Consider the following 13,262-nt stretch of genomic DNA (forward strand, 5'->3'; position numbering starts at 1 on the left):
GAGTTAAAACAGAGAAAGAAAATTATAGACCTATCTCCCTGATGAATATAGATGCAAAAATCTTAAATAAAATCTTATCAAAATGATTACAACAAGTTATCACTAGGATAATACATTATGATCAAGGAGGATTTGTCCCAGGAATGCAGGAAAACTGTTAGTATAATTAATTATATCAATAACATACCTATCAGAAATTATATGATCATATCAATATATGCTAGAAAAGCTTTTGCTAAATTACAGCACCCATTCCTACTAAAAACACTAGAGAATGTAGGAATAAATGGACTGTTCCTTAGAATAATAAGTAGTATCTATCTGAAACCATCAGCAAGCATTATATTCAACGGGGAGAGGCTAGAGCCATTCCCAATAAGATCAGGGGTGAAACAAGGGTGCCCATTATCACCACTACTATTCAATATTGTATTAGAAATGTTAGCTTCAGCAATAAGAGAAGAAAAAGAAACTGAAGGAATTAGAATTGGGAAGGAAGAGGCAAAATTGTCACTCTTTGCAGATGACAAGATGGTAAAACTGCTAGAAATAATTAGCAACTTTAGCAAAGATGCAGGATATAAAATAAACCCTCACAAATCCTCAACTTTTCTATATATGACTAGCAATATACAGCAGAAAGAACTAGAAAGAGAAATCCCATTCAAAGTAACCTCAGACAATATAAAGTACCTGGGAGTCTATCTGCCAAGGCAGACTCAAAAACATTTTTTCCCTTTTAAAGATTTTATTTATTTTGAATTTTACAATTTTTCCCCTAATCTTGCTTCCCTCCTCCCACTCCCCACAGAAGGCAGTCTGTTAGTCTTTACATTGTTTCCATGGTATACACTGATCCAAATTGAATGTGATGAGAGAGAAATCATATCCTTAAGGAAGAAACATAAAGGATAAGAGATAGCAAGATCAGACAATAAGATATCAGGTTTTTTCCCCTAAATTTAAGGTAATAGTCCTTGGTCTTTGTTCAAACTTCACAGTTCTTTCTCTGGACACAGATGGTATTCTCCAATGCAGACAGCCCCAAATTGTTCCTGATAGTTGCACTGATGGAATGAGCAGGTCCAGCAAGGTTGCTCATCACCCCCATGTTGCTATTAGGGTGTACAATGTTCTTCTGGTTCTGCTCATCTCACTCAGCATCAGTTCATGCAAATCCCTCCAGGTTTCCCTGAATTCCCATCCCTCCTGGTTTCTAATAGAACAATAGTGTTCCATGACATACATATGCCACAGTTTGCTAAGCCATTCCCCCAATTGAAGGACATTTACTTGATTTCCAATTCTTTGCCATCACAAATAGGGCTGCTATGAATATTTTTGTACAAGGGATGTTTTTACCCTTTTTCATCATCTCTTCAGGGTAGAGACCCAGTAGTGGTATTGCTGGATCAAAGGGGATACACATTTTTGTTGCCCTTTAAGTATAATTCCAAATTGCTCTCCAGAAAGGTTGGATGAGTTCACAACTCCAACAATGTATTAGTGTCCCAGATTTCCCACATCCCTTCCAACATTGATTGTTGTCCTTTCTGGTCATATTGGCCAGTCTGAGAGGTGTGAGGTGGTACCTCAGAGATGCTTTAATCTGCATTTCTCTAGTAAGTAATGATTTAGAGCAATTTTTTCATATAACTATGTATTGCTTTGATCTCCTCATCTGTAAATTGCCTTTGCATATCCTTTGACCACTTGTCAATTGGGGAATGGCTTGTTTTTTTTAAAATCAAAAACTTTTTGAAAACAATTTCAAAACACTTCTCACACAAATAAAATCAGATTTAAATAACTGGGCAAACATCAACTGCTCATGGATAGGCCGAGCTAATATAATAAAAATGACAATTCTACCAAAACTAAACTATCTGTTTAGTGCCCTACCAATCAAAATTTCAAAAAATACTTTAATGAGTTAGAAAAGACTATAAGTAAATTCATATGGAAAAATAAAAAGTCAAGAATTTCCAGGGATTCGATGAAAAAAAGTCCAAAAGAAGGTGGCTTAACTTTACCATATCTAAATTATAAAGCATCAGTCATCAAAACTGTCTGGTATTTGCTAAGAAACAGAGTGGTGGATCAGGGGAATAGACTAGGTGCAATGATAGACTAGGAAATGATTATAGTAATCTACTGTTTGATAAACCCAAAGATTCCAGCTATTGGGATAAAAACTCTCTTTTTGATAAAAATTGCTGGGAAAATTGGAAGTTAGTATGGAATAAACTTAGATTAGACCAACCCCTCACACCCTATACCAAGATAAGATCCAAATGGATACAAGATTTAGACATAAAAAACATTATTATAAGCAAACTTGAAGATCAAGGAGTAGTTTATCTGACAGATCTATGGAAAGGGAAACAGTTTGTAACCAAGGAAGAGATGAAGAACATCATTCAAAACAAACTAGATAATTTTGATTACATTAAATTAAAAAGCTTTTACACAGACAAAACCACTGTAACCAAGATCAAAAGAAATATAGTAAATTGGGAAATGATTTTTATAACTAGTATTTATGACAAAGGACTCATTTCTAAATATACAGAGAACTGAGTCAAATTTTCCAAAAAAAAAAAAAACATGCCATTCCCCAATTGACAAAGGGTCAAAGGATATGCAAAGGCAATTTACAGATGAAATCAAAGTGATCCATAGTCATATGAAAAATTGTTCTAAACCATTGCTTATTAGAGAAATGCAAATTAAAGCATCTCTGAAATACCACCTCTCAGACTGGCCAATATGACCAGAAAAGACAATGATCAATGTTTGGAGGGATGTGGGAAACCTGGGACACTAATGCATTGTTGATGGAGCTGTGAACTCATCCAACTTTTCTGGAGAGCAATTTGGAATTATGCCCAAAGGGCAATAAAAATGTACATCCCCTTTGATTCAGCAATACCACTACTGGGTCTATACCCTGAAGAGATGATAAAAAAAGGGTAAAAACATCACTTGTACAAAAATATTCATAGGAGCCCTGTGTGTGGTGGCAAATGTTCTTCAATTGGGGAATTGCTTAGCAAACTGTGGTATATGTATGTCATGGAACACTATTGTTCTATTAGACACCAGGAGGGATGGGAATCCAGGGAAGCCTGGAGGGATTTGCATGAACTGATGCTGAGTAAGACGAGCAGAACCAGAAGAACATTGTACACCCTCACAGCAACATGGGGGCAATGATCAACCTTGATGAACTTGCTCATTCCATCAGGGCAACAATCAGGGACAATTTAGAGCTGTCTGCAACGGAGAGTGCCATCTGTATCCAGAGAAGGACCTTTGGAATTTGAACAAAGACCAAGGACTTTAAAAAGACCTTTAATTTAGGAAAAAACCCATTATTATGTAATTTTGCTATCTCTTATACTTTATTTTTCTTCCTTAAGGATATGATTTCTCAGGGTGGCTAGGTGGCACAGTGGATAGAATACCTGCTCAGGAGTCAGGAGTACCTGAGTTCAAATCTTGCCTCAGACACTTTCTAATTACCTAGCTGTGTGGCCTTGGGCAGGCCACTTAACCCCATTGCCTTGCAAAAAAAAAAACTCTAAAAAAGGGGGGGATATGATTTCTCTCTCATCACATTTGACTTAGATCAATGTATACCATGGAAACAATGTCAAGACTAAAAGACTGCCTTCTGTGGGGGGGAAGGGGAGAGGGAAGCACAATGGTGGGGGAGGAATTGTAAAATTCAAAATAAATAAAATCTTTAAAAAAAAGAGACTTCTAGATCTCAAGCAAGGGCAAATCCCTAAAGTCTTCAGTGTAGCAAGTTGGGGAGAAGGATGTAATGGAGACAATAGCTACATGGAAGTGTCTTCCAAGAAACTTCCTCTCCCTTCAGGGTCCTGAAGAGAATATAGAACCATCTGTCTCTTTTCTGGAAAATGGAAACCAAAAGACCAGATTCTCTTCTCTCAAGCTCTCAACAATTCCACCCTTTACAACACAATGGGGCATTAAGTAATAAACCTTCACGAATGAGAATCTGATGCAAATGGGTTTTGAGTTGCAGGTGACATATAACACAACTCATGTTGTATCAAGAAGTTAGAAGAATGGGGGCAGCTAGGTGGCATAATAGATAGAGCACCAGCCCTGGAGTCAGGAGGACCTGAGCTCAAATCTGACCTCAGACAGTTGATAATTACCTAGCTGTGTGATCTTGGGCAAGTCACTTAACCCCATTGCCTTGCAAAAAAACCCAACCAAACAAACAAAAAAGTTAGAAGAATCATAATTTTGGGATACTAATAAGGCAAGGAAAAGTGCAATGAAGCAGATTGCCTAGGAGGATTTGTATGAGAAATTGCCTCCATCAGTCCAAGAGAAAGATGTTTAGTAAGGATTTCCTAGGTGAAATGTCTGGCTCTAGGAACACTTGCAGAAATGGTCAGAGCAGCTCCCTTTTTGATGTAAGAGAATATGGGTACCTAAATAGGCATATTCAAGATATATATAGAGAGGAGAGAGTGGGAAGATGTTGAAACTTCCTTCCTCCCCCTTTGCCTGTTGCTTATGGCATCCTGCCTGGCCTGGCAGAGGGCACTGGGATATCATCTCAGGGACACAGGTGTTTCAGTATTACCTCCCTTGTTAGGATGTGGGCATCTTGTGGGCAGGACTTGTTTGTGCCTTGACCTGCTTCCCCTGTGCTTAAGACATGGAAGACCATTGCTTGTGAATTTGACTTTGATGTGGAGAATGCATCATGAGATTTCTTTGCTCTAATCTTCCTTATCACCTCTTGAGTAAAATCCAACCTCCCTAGCCAGTCATTCAAGAGTCTCTAATCGTTTTCAACCTTATGTCAATGTAGTTTTCTTTATGGTCCAGCCAATTCAGACTATTTGCTGGCTGCCCCTTGTCCATACATTTCCCCACCTCCACACATTAGCTTACTCTCTGATGAGTGGAAAGAGTTTCGCATGAATTTACTATGTCACATGTAAGGGTGGGGCCAAAACTACATCATGTCATTTGGACTGAATATCTTCACTAGAGAAATGCAGGTTTCAATCACTCAATGGTCCTTACTCTTATGTGTGCAAAGGCCTTTGAAGTAAAATGATAGAATGACATCACATAAAGTCTGGTCTAGATTGAGGCACTGATAAATTGCCAATCTCCTTGCTTGATAAATTATAAATCAAGCTGAGAAGGGGGAGAGTCTTCCAGAAATTGGAGTGTATGATTTTCCAGTACATCCCTGAGTAGTGGGAGAAGAGACTGAGGACTCAACCAGGTCTCCTCCTTTCCTGGATTGGAAAAGGACTTTGCCAGCTTCCAAAGGTCTGAAGGAGGTTTCCCGTTGGTGTCCTACATGGAATTCATGGCTCAGGCAGCAGCAGAGTCTGTAGCTTTGAGAGTCCTGGACAGACTGGACTCATAGCTTTACAAAGAGACTAGGGGAGCCTCTCCCACAAATGAGAGAAAAGCTCCCCTAGCAACCAGAAACTGATCGGCAACATCTATTCTAACCTGGAGCTCATCTTGTCCTGGATATATGAGGGGAGAAAGAGTCACAGAACAATTATTATAATAACAACCTTCTCAATCACTACTTAAGACTGGCTGACTCAATTATTCTCAACTGATCCTTTGTAGAGGCTCTATCTGTGGCTATTAGAGAATCATCCCAGATTCTGAGATGTCTCCAAGTTCTGGGGACCCAGCATTCCTGAAAGTCGGAGCAGGGATGGTATAAGTACTCTGGATACAAATACAAAATCAACAAAGTCCTCGCCTTCAGGAATTGATATTCTACTAGAGGGAAACAGCACGTGGAGGGAGGGGAGTGGTCACCAGTCACTGGGATGGGGCATGGAGCCAGAGGGGAGTCTAGGGACATGTTCTGTTGAAGCAATAATAGGAGATTAAATTATAGGTCCCAGAACAAAAGATTGAAAACTGGGGGAGTGGAAAGGGTCAGGACAGGAAGGAGAGAGTACAAGTAATAGCTTTCCTTAGGCCCAAATGTCCTCCCCTTTTCTGAATGAATCCTTTTCTATCACTCCATCTTAAATAATGCCTCCACCAGGAAGCATTCCTTAATCTTCCAGCTTTTACCACCCCCCCCAAGTTTATAATAACCTTCCGACCCTTCGTGGACACCTCAAAGTGTTCTGTTCACGTTTCCTTGGTACGTGACCCTATGACACAATAGGCTGATATGGTTATACATCAGACTCACTGGTAGACAGGGAGCTCCTGGAGGAGACAAAGGCATTCTCTCCTCTACATTTCCTGCCTCACCTTCCAGACACACACACCTCGGGTCTGGCAAAATATACCGTATGTGTTCAGGTATTTCAGTCGGGTCTGTCTCTTCATGACCCCATGTGGGGTTTTCTTGACAGAGATATTGTAGGGGTTGGTCATTTCCTTCTCCAACTCATGAGGAAACTAAGGAAAACAGGGTGAAGTGACTTGCCCAGGGTCTCACAGCTAGTAAGTGTCTGAAGTTAGATTTAAACTTCCTGACTCCAGGCTCAGCATTCTATTCACTGTGTCACCTAGCTGCCTGTTGTACACAGTAGGCTTTTAATAAATTGTAGATGAATTTATAGTTGAAAGAAAAGAAGGGAGAAATATAAAATCAAATAAAGTAATAACTAACATAGATGTGGAGCCAGGAAGAGGTAAGACAGACAAAGTAAGGTGTTAGACAGAGGCGGGGCTTCCCACTTGCTCAGTTCCCAGGTTGGGGAGGTTCTTTTATAGTTTTCAGAAATATTTGGGTCCTGCCAAGAATAGACAACCTTGATCCTTCTTTGTCTTTTGGGGAAAAGGAAAATCTAAGAGCATACAGGACATCTGTTGGACCCCGTCCAACCTCCTTTCTTCCATTTTGACCTTGCACATCCCCAGGACCATCTGTAAACAGTGGGAGTATTTTTGTGTGAACTTTAATATTCTTAAGCCATGGATGAGCCTGGTATTTTCCCAGACACCAACACCCCAGGTTAGGAGAGGGATGCCTTACCCCAAGAGGATTGACCTAGGTCTACATCTGCTTTGACTGCACCTCAGCATGATCCCAATTAGATCCCAGGACCAGGTATACTTCAAATTAAGTAAGTTCATCAGCTAGGCAACAGGAAAATTCACCATCCATTTGCTTTGTTGAAGGTTCCATTACTTTCCAGAAGGTCTGTCTGATCCTTTCTTTAAATAAGAGGGAAGGTAAAGGGATTATATTACACTGTACTCAGCACTTTCTAGATATCTTATGTGATTTTTACAGCATCTATGCAAGGTAGGTGCTGTCATTATCCCCATTTTACATTGAGGGAACTGATGTAGGTTAAGTGACTTGTCCAGAATCACACAGCTAGTAAGATTCTGAGGATAAATTTGAACGCAGATCCTTCTGATTAAGGCCCTGGCCCTCTAGGCCTTCCAGGCCTGCTCTGGCAGGATCCTCGGGGTAATTCAAAGTTTAATAATATGTTATACATCCCATCCGCTTTTAACTTTGCCCTGGGGTATAGGGTGTGCTCAGGGAAAACTAGTACATTAGTGTGAGGGCTGCTGAGCACTCTTCAGGGCTGCTGAGTCCTCTCCAGGGCTGCTGAGTCCTCTCCAGGGCTGCTGAGCCCTCTCCAGGGCTTCTCTCCACCTTTGATGTCCACCTGAGCTACCTAACTCTCACCTGGCTCCAAGAAGCATTTGCTCATCTGCACCAGAACACTCACAAACTCCCAAGACTGGTTTGATGAAAGTGATGGGGAAATACAGAAGCTGCTAAATGAAAAATGAGAACTCCACAGGGTTTACCAGGAGGAGAGTCCATCCATTTCTAAGAAGGCAGCATTTCATTCCATCAAAAATAAAGCTCAAGCGAAGCTTAGAGAGATGCAGGACTCAGTTCAGTAAGAAGGCAGGTGAAATTCAATTTTATGCAGACAGTAGCAAACCAATATAGCCCTAAAGGCTATTTTTGGGCCAGAGACTTATGGGGCATCTCAACTACTCAGTACTGATGGATACACATTGATTAATGATGGGGACATGATCCTAGAGAGATGGGCTGAACACTTCCATAGTGTTCCTAACAGACCATCCAATCAATGCAGAAGCCATTGACCCTTACCTCAATCAGTCCCTCACTGAAGTTCCAACTGAAGAAAAGGTTTTGAATAACATTAGACTCCTCTCAAGTGGCAAAGCTCCTGGTACTGATTCTATTCCAGCTGAGATCAACAAATTGTGGGGTCTATTGCTCATCCAAAAACTGACTGAAATTTTCCAGGTTATATGGCACGAAGAGGTCATCCCCCAAGAATTCAAGGATGACTCTATTGTTCATCTCTATAAAGGTAAAGGGAATAGATTGTCCTGTGACAGTCACACATTTATCTTTTAGTCATTGCTGGTAGATTCTTGCCAGAGTCCTTCTCAATAGGCTGCTCCTCCACTGGAAGTTGGTCACCTTCCTGAGAGCCAGTGTGACTTCAGAAATGGTCAAGGGACAGTCAATGTAGTGTTTGCTGCCAGACAACTCCAGGAAAAATGCCAGGAACAGAACAGACGTCTGTATACAATATTAGTAGATCTGACATGGAAGTTTTTCCTTTCTGAAAGCTAATCAAATCTAGATGAATAATTATTCATCTATAATCAAAGGAGGATGGATACTATTGGGGACCTATGAACTCAAAAGCATGACAAAGGCAGATCCAAGTCTTCAGACTGTCCCTACAGCTCTGGCGGGGATGATGGAGTCACACTCTGGGCACCCATTTCATTGGTGAATGTGTGCACTGGCAGAGTAGTTCCAGAACATTGCTTCACATGGGGCCTCATCAGGGATCAATATTGAGTCTTTCACATTTGGGGGGGCTCCTGAGTAGATTCCTCTGCCAAGACTTTGGTTGTTGGACTCCCAGTCCAGAATCCACAGGAGAAGAATGATACTTTTCTTCCCTCTTCTAGACTTCATTGCACAGTTTTTTCTGGCGAGTTTCTTGAAACAACAGATCAGTTCTTTTGAGAAAAGCTTAGTCTGCTTTAATGCTTATGAATTGAGAATTATTATACTTCTGTACCCAGCTAAATTTGCAGCTAATGTAAGATTATGGATTTTGCATCCCTAAAATGCTGGTCCCCAGTTGTTACATGTTCATTTTTTGGCTTTTAAACAGTCTCAGGCTGCTTCCCTTGTGACATCCCTAAGCACTGAAGGTCCATAAGATAAGTTTGCCCAATGGCCTAGGGGGCCATTGCTGAGCAGGGTTCTTTAAGGTAAACTACTTGTCCTCGGGAAGAATGAGTTTGGAAATTTCAAACTGTAATTTTGGAGAAATGTCCTGAAAGCATCAGGAACTCAAGGTACTCTAGGTTATTTCAGGGATTCAGAGGATTTGGGCATATCCTGGGGCAGGGGGGAGGGAGAGCTGGATAGTTTATCCAGATGTTTTGCTGGATTCTCTATTTGCCTCAGTAAAAAACTGGATGCTCTGTATTGTTGTAGGGGATTTATTCAAGGCAAGACAAGACAGCAAACACTTATTAAGAGCCCAGGATATACAGGCACTATGTTAAGTACTATAGGTCCCAAGAAGGGTAAAAACAGTCCCTGCCCTCAAGGAGCTCACATTCTATTGGAATCATATGTGGAGCAAGATCAAAAGGATTTTGATGTGTACTCCATACAGAAAGAGGCACCTGGATGACACAATGTGACTAGAACAATATATTCAGGGCCACAACAATGTAAATGGGGGAGAAACCATACCACAGTCTCAAAGACCTGACTCTGGGGCATGGGGTGTGAGGGAGAACAAAGGGTTCAGGAGACCTCAGGATTATAATAGGAATCTAGTCCTGTGATAAGGAGAATAGCAAGCACTTAGGCTTCAAGGTTTGCAAAGTGCTATACAAATAGCAACTCACCTTATCCCAACAATGACTCCGGGATCTTGGAGCTATAATTGGACAGAGATGAACCCTGTTCACAAGGGTATGGAGGTGGGGAGGAGGGATCCTGGAACCAGGGCAGGACTAGGAGTTCAGATCAAATTTCCTTTGTGAAAGTTCATCACCCTGATTTTGGTGGGGAGTGTTTAGGTGAGGATCAGTGGAGAAAGAAACAGGAAATCTAGTGATGGTTGATACAATGGGTCACCCAGGTCAGCAAAAGGAGCTCCTGATGCCCTTCCTGAATCTGGTAGGAAAGAGATACCTGGCATGGGAGATCTCAGCTCTCCAGGTATCAGCTGCAGCTCTTTCTCATATTAAGGACAATTACTTCTTTCAGAAAATGGAACGGAGCAAGTTTTGGACTAGATTCTGACCCACAAGGAAGACCCGACTGCTGACATCCACTTCTCTGGTGTCAATCATCATCACCTTGTTCAGGTGGGCCTTACATTTGGGTCTTCAATACTACCCTCTTCTCAGAATTCCAGTCTCATCTTTCTGTCTGCCTTCTGGGTTCTTAAAGGCAACGCAGCTTGTCTAAAAAATAATTTTTGTGTCTTGTTTCGTTGTTGTTTTTCTTATTCTTGTTCTTCTTGTTCTCCTCTTCATCCTCCTTCTTCCTCCTTTCCCTTTCTTTTTCTCAATCATCATCATCATCATCATCATCATCATCATCATCATCATCATCATCATCATCATCGTCTGTTGTACCCTGCTCTACAGCTTGCAGCCTCAGAGTTGCCTGAGGACTGAGAGTAGTTAAATGAGATCAGTACAGTGGCTGGCAAACAGTAGGGGCTTAATAACTTTGTATTGCCTAACTGACTAAATTACTCAGCCAGTCTCAAGAAGTCAATGCCTATCCCAACCTGAGGCCAGTAGGCATTACCTGTATGAATTCATTCACTTCCTCCCTGCCCCTCCCCCACAATCCATAGTCCTCCTTTGTTTCTCTTTTTCTTCTGGCTCTCAAAGCTAGCTTTGATCCTTGCCTCTCCCCTTGTCCTCCTCTCCCCAGCTCTGGGACATCTTAATCCTTCTGTCTCTCTCCTCCTTCCCATTGCCCTCACAATGGCCCAAGTTCGTTTTCATCCCTTCTTGTCCACATTCTTGTCCCAGTCTTGGTCTTCTTCCAGACCCAGTCTCTCTTCTGCAGCCCATCTGCCCCAGATACCCATCTGCATCACTCCTCTGGGTACAAAACTCCCCTACAGAGAGTCGAACCTCTGAATCCTGTTTTTTGACAGCCTTCCACCGATTGGTTCCAGTCTAAGACTCATCTGTGGTGGCTTGTCTTCATGGACGGGGTGTCCAATGGAGCAAACTGAATAACTTCTGAAGCCCACGCCTAAAATGGCCCCCACTGTCATTACTTTCTGGGGTTTCAATGATTTCCTTTATGTCTGACTCCCCAGCTCTTCCCATGGTTCCTAACACCCAGTAGACCACATAATCAGTACTTGTCAATGGCTAATTGACAGATTCCATAAAGACTTCCTTTTAGATCCACAGTCCTTCCCCACCCCCAACTGCCAGGGACCTCACTCCCCTACTCCAAGGTCTTTCAACCCTTGGCCTAAGCTTCTCCCTTGGCCATCTCACTTTGTTTTTCTCTCTGAGTTATTCATGTCCATGGCTTCACGCTCACACATGCATACACATGTGTGTGCACACACATCTGTAAATTCTCTAACCTTTTATCACTTGTCCTGAGCACAGAATCTCTTCATAGCCAACATCTGATGAATTGAATCAGTGGGAACTTTGTTTGGAGCTTCTGCTAAATCATGAATGGACCTTCCACCTTCAAAGTGCAGAGATGCCAAGGAAGGACCTTGATCTCTGAACCCCAAAGCCTCTTTCAGGGCAGACAACAGACTTAGAGTTTGCCCTAGAAACAATCTCTCTGACTTTGAGTCCCTGGGCCAGATTCCAGAGTTGAAAGCCAGGACCCGCATCAGCCTAACTGGCAGGATGCAGCTGGCTCTGTGCCCTCCCTCTGAATGTCACCCCCCCAGCCATAGTAATTTGTTCTTATCTTTCTCACTGGAACATTGTGTCTTCTCCGCCTGCTTTTCTGTCTGCTGGTACAATCCTCTGGGTCCTGGTTTTCTGGATCTCTGAGAACAGAGCAAGGCTGGTCCTAGCTGCTGTTCTTGTATGACCCACCCTCTTCCCCAGCCTCCTAAGCTGCTGGTCCCTGACATAAAGTCCTGACTCTGAAAGATTGATTCTTGGCCTTGGCATGGATGGATGAGCAGCAGAGGTTGCAAACAGCAATGGGGCAGCCCTGATTCCATCCAAATGCATGTCACGTCATAATGAATATGCTGCAATTACTCCATCTCCTCATCTCTTGCCCATGACTCCTTCAAAAAAGGTCAGTTCAACTGGGCTTATACCCTAAAGAGATGTTGAAAAAGGGTAAAAACATCACTTATACCAAAATATGCATAGCAGCCCTGTTTGTGGTGGCAAAGAATTGGAAATCAAGTAAATGTCCTTCAATTGGGGGAATGGCTTAGCAAACTGTGGTATATGTATGTCATGGAACACTATTGTTCTATTAGAAACCAGGAGGGATGGGAATTCAGGGAAGCCCGGAGGGATTTGCATGAACTGATGCTGAGCAAGATGAGCAGAACCAGAATATTGTCCACCCTAACAGCAACATGGGGGCGATGATCAACCTTGATGGACTCGCTCATTCCATCAGTGCAACAATCAGGGACAATTTGGGGCTGTCTGAAATGGAGAATACCATCTGTATCCAGAGAAAGAACTGTGGAGTTTGAACAAAGACCAAGGACTATTACCTTTAATTTAGGGGAAAAAAAACTGCTATCTTATTGTCTGATCTTGCTATCTCTTATACTTTCTGTTTCTTCCTTAAGGATATGATTTCTCTCTCATCACACTCAGTTTGGATCAATGTACACCATGGAAACAATGGAAAGACTGACAGATTGTCTTCTGTGGGGGTTGGGGGAGGGAAGTAGGATTAGGGAGAAAAATTGTAAAACTCAAAATAAGTAAAAATCTTTAAAATAAAAAAAATGTTTAAAGGTCAGTTCAGTGATCACCAAGCCCTTCTCAAAGGCCCAGAGGTCACATGGGGTTTCCAGGTTATGTCTGTCAGTGGAGGGTGAGTTGCTGTGCTGGCAAGACTTTGAGTAGCTATAGAAGGGACAGAGTTGTTTCTAGGGGAGATACAATGCTTATAATCAACAAAATGGATCAATGTAAAATCTTATACTGGGGTACAAAACAATCAATGACTCAAGGAAAAAAATGAGAGA

This window comes from Macrotis lagotis, chromosome 8 (assembly GCF_037893015.1).
Source record: "Macrotis lagotis isolate mMagLag1 chromosome 8, bilby.v1.9.chrom.fasta, whole genome shotgun sequence".
In the NCBI taxonomy this organism is placed as follows: Eukaryota; Metazoa; Chordata; class Mammalia; order Peramelemorphia; family Peramelidae; genus Macrotis; species Macrotis lagotis.